The sequence below is a fragment of the Lithobates pipiens genome, unplaced genomic scaffold (assembly GCF_037356315.1).
Source record: "Lithobates pipiens isolate NorthernLeopardFrog02 unplaced genomic scaffold, aLitPip1_a1.2 Scaffold_10, whole genome shotgun sequence".
Lineage (NCBI taxonomy): Eukaryota > Metazoa > Chordata > Amphibia > Anura > Ranidae > Lithobates > Lithobates pipiens.
In genome coordinates, this window is record NW_027507686.1 from 99,758,892 (window position 1) to 99,771,320 (window position 12,429).

The 12,429-nt window shown below is 50.1% G+C and overlaps 18 pseudogenes; 4 read left to right on the forward strand and 14 right to left on the reverse strand.

The window, feature by feature from the left end:
* Positions 1–4,574: 4,574 nt before the first annotated feature.
* On the reverse strand, positions 4,575–4,693 carry LOC143957057 (5S ribosomal RNA; annotated as a pseudogene).
* A 107-nt stretch (positions 4,694–4,800) lies between these two features.
* Positions 4,801–4,919, reverse strand: LOC143955745 (5S ribosomal RNA; annotated as a pseudogene).
* Positions 4,920–5,027: 108 nt separating this feature from the next.
* LOC143951979 (5S ribosomal RNA) lies at positions 5,028–5,146 on the reverse strand (annotated as a pseudogene).
* Positions 5,147–5,251: 105 nt separating this feature from the next.
* On the reverse strand, positions 5,252–5,370 carry LOC143943950 (5S ribosomal RNA; annotated as a pseudogene).
* Positions 5,371–5,477: 107 nt separating this feature from the next.
* Positions 5,478–5,596, reverse strand: LOC143953792 (5S ribosomal RNA; annotated as a pseudogene).
* Positions 5,597–6,116: 520 nt separating this feature from the next.
* LOC143954320 (5S ribosomal RNA) lies at positions 6,117–6,234 on the reverse strand (annotated as a pseudogene).
* Positions 6,235–6,694: 460 nt separating this feature from the next.
* LOC143945403 (5S ribosomal RNA) lies at positions 6,695–6,813 on the reverse strand (annotated as a pseudogene).
* Positions 6,814–6,921: 108 nt separating this feature from the next.
* LOC143947458 (5S ribosomal RNA) lies at positions 6,922–7,040 on the reverse strand (annotated as a pseudogene).
* A 334-nt stretch (positions 7,041–7,374) lies between these two features.
* Positions 7,375–7,493, reverse strand: LOC143957063 (5S ribosomal RNA; annotated as a pseudogene).
* Positions 7,494–7,600: 107 nt separating this feature from the next.
* LOC143955120 (5S ribosomal RNA) lies at positions 7,601–7,719 on the reverse strand (annotated as a pseudogene).
* A 335-nt stretch (positions 7,720–8,054) lies between these two features.
* On the reverse strand, positions 8,055–8,173 carry LOC143947116 (5S ribosomal RNA; annotated as a pseudogene).
* A 108-nt stretch (positions 8,174–8,281) lies between these two features.
* Positions 8,282–8,400, reverse strand: LOC143947557 (5S ribosomal RNA; annotated as a pseudogene).
* A 108-nt stretch (positions 8,401–8,508) lies between these two features.
* LOC143953748 (5S ribosomal RNA) lies at positions 8,509–8,627 on the reverse strand (annotated as a pseudogene).
* Positions 8,628–8,735: 108 nt separating this feature from the next.
* On the reverse strand, positions 8,736–8,854 carry LOC143955599 (5S ribosomal RNA; annotated as a pseudogene).
* A 464-nt stretch (positions 8,855–9,318) lies between these two features.
* LOC143946288 (5S ribosomal RNA) lies at positions 9,319–9,437 on the forward strand (annotated as a pseudogene).
* A 108-nt stretch (positions 9,438–9,545) lies between these two features.
* On the forward strand, positions 9,546–9,661 carry LOC143948000 (5S ribosomal RNA; annotated as a pseudogene).
* A 322-nt stretch (positions 9,662–9,983) lies between these two features.
* On the forward strand, positions 9,984–10,103 carry LOC143953372 (5S ribosomal RNA; annotated as a pseudogene).
* An 86-nt stretch (positions 10,104–10,189) lies between these two features.
* LOC143953737 (5S ribosomal RNA) lies at positions 10,190–10,308 on the forward strand (annotated as a pseudogene).
* Positions 10,309–12,429: the final 2,121 nt, after the last annotated feature.

The window sequence follows — 12,429 nt, forward strand, 5'->3', positions numbered from 1 at the left end:
ACTACATATGGAAGAAATGGAAGACCGGGGCCGCCGGAATAATGTGCGGCTCCGCGGCCTTCCGGAGGCCACTGGGCCGGGGGATCTCCTAGCCACGGTCACGGCGATATTCCGACAAATAGCAGGTGACTCCCTACCGGACAGAGTGGAGGGCCTTGGGCCCTAAATCATTAGACCCGAGCCGACCCAGAGATGTATTGTGCCGCGTGCACCACTACATGCACAAGGAAATTATCGCACGCAGATCCTGTGAGACGGGCGACATTGACTTCGATGGGGCCCGAATCAAGATCCTACCGGATATCTCCAGACTGACCTTATACCGAGGAGCCTTATTGAAACCCCTTTTGGACTTGGCCAGGCGCTGCAATGCCACCTACCCCTGGGGGTTCCCTATTTCAGTGACCTTCATTAAAAACCAGCGCTCCTTTATGTTACGGTCACCGGAGGCCCTACCAGAACTTTTCACTTTTCTCAACGCTGACCCTATTGATGTCCCTAATTGGCTGGCCTACTTGCCTCGAACACAGGGACGCTGCCCTGCTGCCGCGGAGAACACAGAGGGGGAGAAGACGTCCCCGAGCCCTCTCACAAGAAAGCGGCCGAGAGGTGTAAGCGGACTTTGCCTGTTACTCCCATGACACCATACGATCTGCCTGTCTTACCTCTCCCGATCCTGTGGCACTCCGTCCCTCCCAATGTGTGTACCTCAGCACTTACTGCAGTGGACTCTGCCTCCATCGCCCTCTACAAGTAGACCTCGGTGCCGGGAACGTGGACCAGCGCATCTTTCAACTCATCAGCTATACCAGCCCTGACCCCCTACTGAGTCTAGGAGCGGTGCTCCCCTTTCAGGGCCCCTCGGTCCCAGCAGAGGTGCTCCGTGCCCCCTCCTGTGCTGCCTCTATGGGAGACCCTTCCTTGGCTGGGACACCTGCGACGACTTGGTACCACATGACCAGCTACACTTAGTGTCCTCTACCTCTCTAGGTCAGATAACATGGTCGGACCATGCCCCTATCTATATGACTTACTCCCTCAGTGACCACCCCTCACCTAGATCTCTTTTCTGGCGGCTCAACGAGAGCCTTTTACAAATACCCGAGATTCTTACAGATGTTACTAAAGAGCTTGGCCTGTACTTCAGGGACAATGACACTCCGGGCTGCGACCCTGGGATTCTCTGGGAGGCTCATAAAACGGTCATTCAGGGAATATTTATCAAACATGGGGCCCTTATTAAAAGAAAAAGGAATGAGCTTCTCACACACTTGCTTACCAAATTGGCTACAGTGGAAGCCCAACACAAACATGCCCCCAGGCAACCCTTGGAGACGGAGTTGTTGACACTCCGCACGCAAATAACCAAGACTCTCCGCTATAAAGCAAAAGCGGCAGTACAATTCTCCAGACGCATAACTTTTGAAAGTGGTGATAAATGCGGGAAAACGTTAGGTTAGGGCTACCAATCGGCATCATATATTCCGCAGGTAGTTAAGTCGCAAGGCCAGAAAGTCTCTACTCCAACGCAGATTTTTAGCACCTTTTGGGACTTCTATATGGGTCTCTATAACCTGCCGGACTCCTCCCGTAGCCAGTCCCAAATAAATGAGTATATCACCAACTCCCAACTCCCCTCACTCCCGCCGGAGACACGAGTTCTTCTGGAGGAGCCCATCACTCTGGCGGAACTACAAATAGCAGTCACCGCATTAAAGGCAGATAAGGCACCAGGGCCGGATGGCTTCACTGCCCAGTACTATAAAACCCTTTTTCCAATACTGGGCCCACGACTGGTGACCTTTTTTAATGCACTAGGTGCAGACACCTCCTTCTAGAGAGACACTCTGAGGGCACATATTTCCCTGATCCCTAAAGTCGGGAAGGACCCGAGCCACTGTGGTAGCTATAGACCGATATCCCTCTTAAACCTAGATCTGAAACTATTCTCCAAAATTGTGGCCACCAGACTAGCACAACACATCCAGTCCCTTGTCCATTTAGATAAGGTGGGGTTTATACCTACTAGAGAAGCAAGAGACAACACCATTAGGGTGTTGAACCTACTTCACATTGCAGAAGCCCAAAAAATCCCCTGTGTATTGGTTAATACAGATGCCGAAAAAGCTTTGGACAGAGTCAACTGGCGCTATATGTTCTCTGTCCTCCGCCACATAGGTTTGGGGGAAAAAATGTTGCCATGGATCACTAATATTTACTCTACCCCTACTGCTCAAGTCAAGGCTAACAGAGTCCTCTCAAGCCCCTTCCCCATAGGGAACGGGACGAGACAGGGCTGCCCCCTGTCACCCCTGCTTTTTGCCCTCACCCTGGAACCGTTCCTGTGTACTATTAGAAGTAACCCTGATATATCAGGGCTACGGTCTGGTGTCTCGCACTACAAAATATCAGCATATGCAGATGATCTTTTATTCTCACTGACTAACCCCAGAATCTCATTACCGAACCTCCTCAGAGAATTCCAGCTTTATGGTGCGATCTCCCACCTGAAAATAAACGTTACTAAGTCCGAAGCAATGGGCATAGCAGTACCGCCCCGAACCCTTTCTGACTTACAGGCCAATTTCAGCTTTAAATGGAACGACAAAGCTTTGACGTACTTGGGTACGAAAATCCTGGCTACTATTGCCCAGACATTTGATCTTAACTTTCCATCCCTACTGACTAAGTCTCGATTGCTGCTGGAACAGTGGCAGGGAGGACTGCACTCCTGGTTTGGGAGATGCAACCTCCTGAAGATGAATATCCTACCCAAATTTATCTACCTCATCCAAGCCCTGCCCATACATATACCACCCCTTTTTTTTAGACAGGTGCAATCCCTCTTCACCAAATATGTCATGTGGGCGCGTAAGAAACCTCGACTACGCCACGTGCAGCTGACACTCCCCAAACATTGGGGGGGCCTAGCACTTCCCGACATACGTGACTACTATTTGGCGTCCCATTTGGGAAGGATCATTGACTGGAGGCGTAATGGGGCATCCAAACTCTGGGTGCAGATCGAACAGGCCCAGACCAATATATCCTTGAAAGGAGCGCTGTGGTGCTATAAAGAGCTCCCAACACCTCTGAAACTGCACCCCCTTATTGGCACAACGCTGAAACATAGTTATGGTGCTGCCATCAAAACTTCCCTTATCTCTAAAATCTCTCCCCTGCTTCCCGTCTTAGGTCATCCAAGTTTTGAACCTGGTCTACACTATACTAACTATGCATCTTTAGTTGACTCCGACCATGACCATGCTGCCAAATTTTTGATGGAGGGGAGATGGCCCTCTCTGACAGAACTCACTGTATCATCAGGAACATACCGTCTCCCATTCTGGACAGCCTTACAATTGTACCATTTTCTACAATCACTACCGCGTCCCCGGGACTTCGCGCAACACCTGACGCCATTTGAGCACTTGTGCTCGACGACTGACCCATTGGCTCACGTACTTTCCCAGACTTATGCCCTGTTATCCTCACCTGTAGACCAGCCAGCTTTACCCTGTCTATGTAAATGGGAGCAGGACCTTGACCATAAATTCTCACCACTACAAACGAAACGCATTGTCACTCTGGCCCTCAAATCTTCTCTTTGTACCAAAATTCAGGAAACCAACTTCAAGATCCTTACCCGTTGGTACCTGACACCCTCCAGGTTGAGCAAATGCTACCCCTCATCTTCAGATCGGTGCTGGCGCTGTAATGAGGAAAAGGGTACACTGCTTCATGTGTTCTGGTCCTGCTCCAGGCTGAAGTCATTTTGGGAAGAGGTTCGTCGCATCTCCCAGAAGTTCGGGGCCTACCCCATCCCGGAGGATGCCGCTTTCTTTTTGCTTCATCTCTCAGTGACACCCCTTAAAAAATATAGGAAATCACTTATATGCCACCTCCTCAATGCAGCTAAGGCGTGTATCCCCCTTCACTGGAAACAAAGTTCCCCCCCCGACAGTGGCGCATTGGCTGCGGAAAGTAGAAGATGTACGGAAATTGGAGGACCTAATTCTCACTGCACAGCACAAACAAGAAATATACAAAAAAACTTGGGACATCTGGTGTTTATTCATATTCTCCGCTGAAGGACAATCCTTGCTAAAACCCTGACTCTCCCCCGGCCCCCTTTGTGGGACTGATGACTTGACCCACCGCCATGTCTATTGGTCAATCCTTCTCCTGTCTGTCCCCTACCTCTTTCCCCCTAATTCCCTTTTTTCCACCTCTGTCCCTGTCCCTCCTTAATTCTTCCCCTTATACTCCTCCGGCAACTCTGAGTTTCCTCCCCATGGTTGGTAGGAGGAAGCTCAGATACTGTACACCGTTTCTGTGCCACTTCAATGAGCTTTCACGCCCACTGTTTTTTCTTTAGGTGAAAGCAAGGATCTCCTATGTACCCATTTGTTTTACCATGTCTTGTTAATTACACTGCTTGGGTTGCTACTCTTTCTCTGTACCACATTTCTTCCTGTATTCATGGCTCTAATTGTTTTTGTTTTTATTTTTGCCTGTATTGTGGGGTACTTCTCTACCGGAGATAAATAAAAATATATATTTGAAAAAAAAAAAGCCTACGGCACCTGGTATTCCCAGGCGGTCACCCATCCAAGTACTAACCAAGCCCGACCCTGCTTAGCATCTGAGATCAGACAAGATCGGGCTCATTCAGGGTTATGTGGTCATAGGCAATCTTGCTGGCTACTCTTTACCCTCTTGAGAAACGCCAAGATGGTCACCTCGGCAAACAAGCAGAAAAATAAAACAGGTCGTCGACGCCAACAACATGTTAAAAAAAGCCTATGGCACCTGGTACTCCCAGATGGTCTTCCATCCAGGTACTAAGCAGACCCGACCCTGCTTAGCATCCGAGATCAGATGAGATGGGGCACATCCAGGGTGATATGGCCATAGGTGATCTTGCTGGCCACTCTCAGCCATCTTGACAAATGCCAAGATGGTCACCTCAGCAAACAAGCAGAAAAATAAAACAGGTCGTCGATGCCAACAACATATTAAAAAAATGCCTACGGTACCTGATATTCCCAGGCAGTCTCCCATCCAGGTACTAACCAGGCCCGACCTTGCTTAGTATCTGAGATCGGACAAAATTGGGCACATTGAGGGTGATGTGGCCGTAGGCGATCATGCTGGCCACTCTCAACCCTCTTCACAAGCGCCAAGATGGTCAGCTCGGCAAACAAGCAAAATAAAACAGGTAGTCGACGTCAACAATGTATTAAAGAAAAGCCTGCGGCACCAGGTATTCCAAGGTGGTCTCCGATCCAGGTAAGAACCAGGCCCAACCTTACTTAGCTTCCGAGATCAGATGAGATCAGGCGCATTTAGGGTGTTGTGGCCATAGGCGATCCTGCTGGCCACTCTCATCCCTCTTGACAAAAGCCAAGATAGTCAGCTAGGCAAGCAAGCAGAAAAATAAAACAGGTCATCGACGCCAACAATATATTAAAAAAAGCCTGCAGCACCAGGTTTTTCCAGGCGGTATCCCATCCAGGAACTTACCAGGCCCGACTCTGCTCAGCATCCGAGATCAGACAAGATCGGGTGAATTCAGGGTGATGTGGCCATAGGTGATCTTGCTGGCCACTCTCAACTTTCTTGACAAATGCCAAGATGGTCACCTCAGCAAACCAGCAGAAAAATAAAACAGGTCGTCGACGCCAACAACATATTATAAAAAAAGTCTGCGGCACCAGGTATTCAAAGGCGGTTTCCCATCCAGGTACTCACCAGGCGCGACTCTGCTCAGCATCCGAGATCAGGCGCATTCAGGGTGATGTGACCGTAAGCAATCTTGGTGGCCACTCTCAAACGTCTTGACAAATGCCAAGACGGTCAACTTGGCAAACAACAGAAAAAAAAAAACAGGTCGTCGACGCCAACAACATATTAAAAAAAACCTACGGCACCTGGTACTCCCAGGTGGTCTTCCATCCAGGTACTAAGCAGACCCGACCCTGCTTCAGGGTAAAATGGCCCTAGGGGATCTTCCTGGCCACTCTCAACCCTCTTGACAAACGCCAAGATGGTCACCTCGGCAAACAAGCATAGAAATAAAACAGGTTGTCGACGCCAACAACATATTAAAAAAAAGCCTACGGCACCTGGTATTCCCAGGCGGTCTCCCATCCAGGTACTAACCAGGCCCGACCCTGCTCAGCTTCTGAGATCAGATGAGATCAGGCACATTTAAGGTGTTGTGCCATAGGCAATCTTTGTGGCCACTCTCAACCCTTTTGACAAACGCCAAGATGGTCTCCTCTGCAAACAAGCAGAAAAAAACAACAGGTCACCGACGCCAAACAATATATTAAAAAAAAAGCCTGCGGCACCAGGTTTTTCCAGGCGGTTTCCCATGCAGGTATTTACCAGGCCCGACCCTTCTCAGCATCCGAGATCAGACGAGCTTGGGCACATTTAGGGGCATGTGGCCGTAGGCAATTTTGCTGGCCACGCTCAACCCTCTTGACAAATGCCAAGATGGTCAACTCGGCAAACAAGCAGAAAAATAAAACAGGTCGTTGACACCAACAACATATTAAAAAAAGCCTGTGGCCGTAGGCAATCTTGCTGGCCATTCTCAACCCTCTTGACAAACGCCAAGATGGTCATGTCGGCAAACAAGCAGAAAAATAAAACAGGTTGTCGATGTAAACAACATATTAAAAAAAGCCTGCGGCACCAGGTTTTTCCAGGCAGTTTCCCATCCAGGTACTTAGCAGGCCCGACCCTGCTCAGCATCCGAGATCAGATGAGATCGGGCACATTCAGGGTGATGTGGCCATAGGTGATCTTGCTGGCCACTCTCAACCTTCTTGACAAATGCCAAGATGGTCACCTCAGCAAACAAGCAGAAAAATAAAACAGGTCGTCGACGCCAACAACATATTAAAAAAAAGTCTGCGGCACCAGGTATTCAAAGGCGGTTTCCCATCCAGGTACTAACCAGGCGCGACCCTCCTTAGCATCCGAGATCAGACAAGATCAGGCGCATTTAGGGTGTTGTGGCCATAGGCAATCTTGGTAGCCACTCTCAACCCTCTTGACAAATGCCAATACGGTCTCCTTGGCAAACAAGCAGAAAAAAACAACAGATCATCGACGCCAACAACATATTAAAAAAAGCCTATGGCACCTGTTACTCCCAGGCGGTCTTCCATTAAGGTACTAACCAGACCCGACCCGGCTTAGCATTCGGTATCAGACGAGATGGGGCGCATTCAGGGTGATGTGGCCGTAGGAGATCTTGCTGGCCACACTCAACCCTCTTGACAAATGCCAAGATGGTCACCTCAGCTAACAAGCAGAAAAATAAAACAGGTCGTCTACGCCAACAGCAAATTAAAAAAAAGCCTACGGCACCTGGTATTCCCAGGCGGTCTCCGATCCAGGTACTAACCAGGCCCGACCTTGCTTAGCTTCCAAAATCAGATGAGATCAGGCGCATTTAGGGTGTTGTGACCATAGGCGATCTTGCTGGCCACTCTCATCCCTCTTGACAAACGCCAAGATGGTCAGCTCGGCAAGCAAGCAGAAAAATGAAACAGGTCATCGACGCCAACAATATATTAAAAAAAGCCTGCAGCACCAGGTTTTTCCAGTCGGTTTCCCATCCAGGTACTTACCAGGCCCGACCCTGCTTGGCATCCGAGATCAGACGAGATCGGGTGCATTCAGGGTGATGTGGCCGTAGGCGATCTTGCTGGCCACTCTCAACCATCTTGACCAACACCAAGATGGTCACCTCAGCAAACAAGCAGAAAAATAAAACAGGTCATCAACGCCAACAACATATTAAAAAAAAGCCTACGGCACCTGATACTCCCAGACGGTCTCCCATCCAGGTACTAACCAGGCCCAACCCTGCTTAGCATTTGAGATCAGACGAAATTGCACCCTTTCATGGTGATGTAGCCATAGGTGATCTTGATGGCCACTCTCCACCCTCTTGACAAACAGCAAGATGGTCAACTCGACATACAAGCAGAAAAATAAAACAGGTCATCGACGCTAACAACATATTAAAAAAAACCCTACGGCACCTGATATTCCCAGGCGGTCTCCCATCCAGATACTAACCAGGCCTGACCCTGCTTAGCATCCGAGATCAGATGAGATTGGCCTCATTCAGGGTGAAGTGGCCATAGGCGATCTTGCTGGCCACTCTCAAACCTCTTGACAAACACCAAGATGGTCACCTCAGCAAACAAGCAGAAAAATAAAACAGGTCGTCAACGCCAACAACAAATTTAAAAAAAGCCTACGGCACCTGATATTCCCAGGCGATCTCCCATCCAGGTACTACCCAGGCCCAACCCTGCATATCATCCGAGATCAGACAAAATTTGGCGCATTCAGGGTGATGTGGCCATAGGAAATCTTGCTGGCCACTCTCAACCCTCTTGACAAACGCCAAGATTGTCATGCCGGCAAACAAGCAGAAAAATAAAACAGGTCGTCGATGCCAACAACATATTAAAAAAAATACTACGGCACCAGGTTTTTCCATGTTGTTTCCCATCCAGGTACTTACCAGGCCTGACCCTGCTCAGCATCTGAGATCAGACGAGATCGGGCGCTTTCAGGGTGATGTGGCCATAGGCGATCTTGCTGGCCACTCTCAACCCTCATAACAAACACCAATATGGTCACCTCAGCAAACAAGCAGAAAAATAAAACAGGTCGTCGATGCCAACAACATATTAAAAGAAAGCCTACGGCACCTGAAATTCCCAGGCGGTCTCCCATCCAGGTACTAACCAGGCCCAACCCTGCTTAGCATCTGAGATCAGATGAAATTGGGCGCTTTCAAGGTGATGTAGCTGTAGGTAATTTTGCTGGCCACTCTCAACCCTCTTGACAAACGCCAAGATGGTCAACTCAGCAAACAAGCAGACCTGACCATGCTTAGCATTCAGAATCAGATGAGATGGGGCGCATTCAGGGTGATGTGGCTGTAGGCGATCTTGCTGGCCACTCTCAACCCTCTTGACAAATGTCAGGATGGTCACTTCGGGAAACAAGCAGAAAAATAAAACAGGTCGCTGACGCCAACAACATATTAAAAAACTGCCTACAGAACTTGGTATTCCAAGGCGGTCACCCGTCCAGGTACGAACCAGGCCCGACCCCGCATAGCATCCGAGATCAGACGAGATCGGGCGCATTCAGGGCTTTGTGGTCATTGTTTTGTTATACGCTGTTGGCATTGAAGACCTGTTTTATTTTTCTGCTTGTTTGCTGAGGTGACCATCTTGGAGTTTGTCAAGAGGGTTGAGAGTGGCCAGCAAGTTTGCCTACGGCCACATCACCCTGAATGAGGCCAATCTCGTCTGATCTCGAAGGCTAAGCAGGGTCAGGCCTGGTTAGTATCTAGATGGGAGACCACCTGGGAATACCAGGTGCCATAGGCTTTTTTTTTGTATGTTGTTGGCATCGACGAACTGTTTTATTTTTCTGCTTGTTTGCCGACATGACCATCTTGGCGTTTGTCAAGAGGGTTGAGAGTGGCCAGCAAGATCGCCTACGGCCACATCACCCTGAATGTGCGCAATTTCTGATCTCGAATGCTAAGCAGGGTTGGGCCTGGTTAGTACCTGCATGGGAGACCGCCTAGGAGTATCAGGTGCCGTAGGCTGTTATTTAATATGTTGTTGGCATCCACGACCTGTTTTATTTTTCTGCTTGTTTGCCGAGGTGACCATCTTGGCGTTTGTCATGAGAGTTGAGAGTGGCCAGCAAGATCGCCTATGGCCACATCACCCTGAATGCGCCCAATCTCGTCTGATCTCGGATTCTAAGCAGGGTCGGGCCTATTTAGTACCTGGAAGGGAGAACCCCTGGGAATATCAGTTTTATAATATGCTGTTGGCGTCGACAACCTTTTTTATGTTTCTGCTTGTTTGCCGAGGTGACCATCTTGGCATTTGTCAAGAGGGTTGAGAGTGGCCCACAAGATTGCCTATGGGCTGAATCACCCTGAATGCACCCCATCTCGTCTGATCTCGCATGCTAAGCAGGGTCAGGTCTGGTTAGTACCTGGATGGAAGACCGCCTGGGAGTACCAGGTGCCATAGGCTTTTTTTAATATATTGTTGGGGTCGATGACCTGTTTTATTTTTCTGTAGTTTGCCGGGTTTGTGGGTTTAGAGTGGACACCAAGATCGCCTATGGCCACATCACCCTGAATGCGCCCGATCTCGTTTGATCTCGGATGCTGAGCAGGGTTGGGCCTGGTTAGTACCTGGATGGGAAACATTCTGGGAATACCTGGTGCCGCAGGCTGTTTTTTTAATAAGCTCTATATACTCAGAGGGTCCGGCTCCCGCAGCCGGACCCTCTGATCAAGGAGGTTAAGCCCTTTTGTAAAAGTTCTGCTTTTATTTGCCATGAGCAGCAGACGTAGAGGAAAGCACAGGGGGTGTTTCAAGGCGGCCGCGGTGACCCAGATCGACCGATTTCTCAGGGACAGAGCCAGAAGTGTCCCGGATGCCTGCACTGAGGCAGCGGGCTGGCTTCTTCTTCTTCCCGGTCAAGAAACATGGTGTTCCCACAGCGCCCAAGCCAGCAGCCCCTGGCGGGGATGGGGATCTCGACTCTTCTCGGTTCCCCCTCCAGGAGTCAGATCGGTATTGATACCTCCTCAGAGACACCGGGAGAGGACTGAGCCTCCCCACAAAGCTGGACATGGAGGAGCAGAGGGTGGAAGAACAGCACCGCCAGAAGTGCAGCCGCACGCTGAGGACTTGGAGAACCGGAGCCGCTGTCAAAACCTGCGGCTCCGTGGGATCCTGGAGGCGACTGGTCCAGAGAATTTGCAAGAAACGGTTCAGGCGATCATTCTCAAAGGAGAATCCCTAGCGCCCATAGAATTCGACAGGGTCCACAGGGCGATCGGCCCCAGACCCACGAATGAGGACAGACCCCGGGATGTTATCTGCCACCTGCATCGTATTTCAACCAAGGAGCAGATTCTGAGAGCGGTGCGCCCAAAGAGTCTGAAAGACTTTGATGGGGCACAGATCTCTTTTTTCCTGGACATTTCCTGAGCCACACTTATCCGAAGAGCGATGCTGAAGCCCTTACTTGGAATGCTACCCAGGGCTGTGCTACCATATCGATGGGGTTTCCCCATCCAACCGACCGTCCACAAGGCAAAATAATCGTTCACACTGCGATGCCACCCTGACCTCCCAGATTTATTTCTGTTTCTGGGGATGGAGCCGATACAGCTGCCGGATTGGTTGAGCCCGCTCTCCACTAGATATGCTCAGCCTGCACCTGGAGGAGCCCTGCTGGGCTTGCCATGCAAGTCATCTAGGAGGAGACGGAGGTAGCCTTCCCCGATCGGGAGAGGCGACCCGGAGCCTTGAATCTTCAGGACACCCCCATGTAAGTAGCTTGCACCCCAGGGCTTCTTTGTGCTCAACTGACTGTAACCCCTGCCCGTTAGACGGTATAATGCTGGCGGTGGGTTCTCCTCCCTGGTGTCTGGTGTTCCCGTTTGTCATCTTAGGTCCTCATAGCCCCCTCCCTCCAAGGAATTGACTGAATGGCCCCCTGTGTAACTTGGTAGATCCCCTCTTGGGGAGCGCTGCCGCCTGTAGCTGAGGGTGCTGCCTCCTGGGGATCCTAGGTGTAAACTCTGCTGCTCACAACCTGTTCTTGGGGACCCCCCGGAGAGACTAGTCAGGGTTGGAGGACTGATTTGTAGGTTTTACTACTGCTGTATTAACCTTTTCTTTCCTTACAGCTCAGCTTGCAGCTTGCTATTGTATTCTTCTGGACTGATGGGTTTTGCTGCCACTGGAGGGGGGTTGATGTTTGCGTTCTGGTCATCCTTCCCGTTGGGCCGTTTCTGGGGGTCCTATTTGGGGTACCCCAGGGATGCTCCCTACAAGAAACGGGGAATGCCGACTGTCATAATGTAGCGTATATAGTTTTTTAGTGGATAGTGCTGGCTTACCTCTTATTATACGATGTTGGTTGATAGTTTGGGTCTGGTTGGGGAGCTCCTGAATTCCGCGGTACCAGACCCCTTTCCCCACATAGGATTGTACCCTTCTGAGGGCCCCTTGCAGGAGCCCTGAGGGTGTAACGAGACTAGTTCTCTCATACACCAGTAGCGTTTTAGATCATTGGGATCACTACTAGCTCTGTGATCCTCTCCCTGGTATTTCCCCTCTTCTTTCCCTCACCCTCCCCTTTCTCTCCTGCACCCTTCCCCCCATTTTTCTCCTTGCTTCCCCTTGCCCCTGCTCTCTACCGAGGCCATGGGCTCGTCGGAGACCCTTATGCTAATGTCTATTAACATCAGGGGACTCAATACCCCAGAGAAACGGTCCATGGTACTAAACAACCTAAGACATTCGAAAGCCTACATATGCTTCCTCCAGGAAATTCATT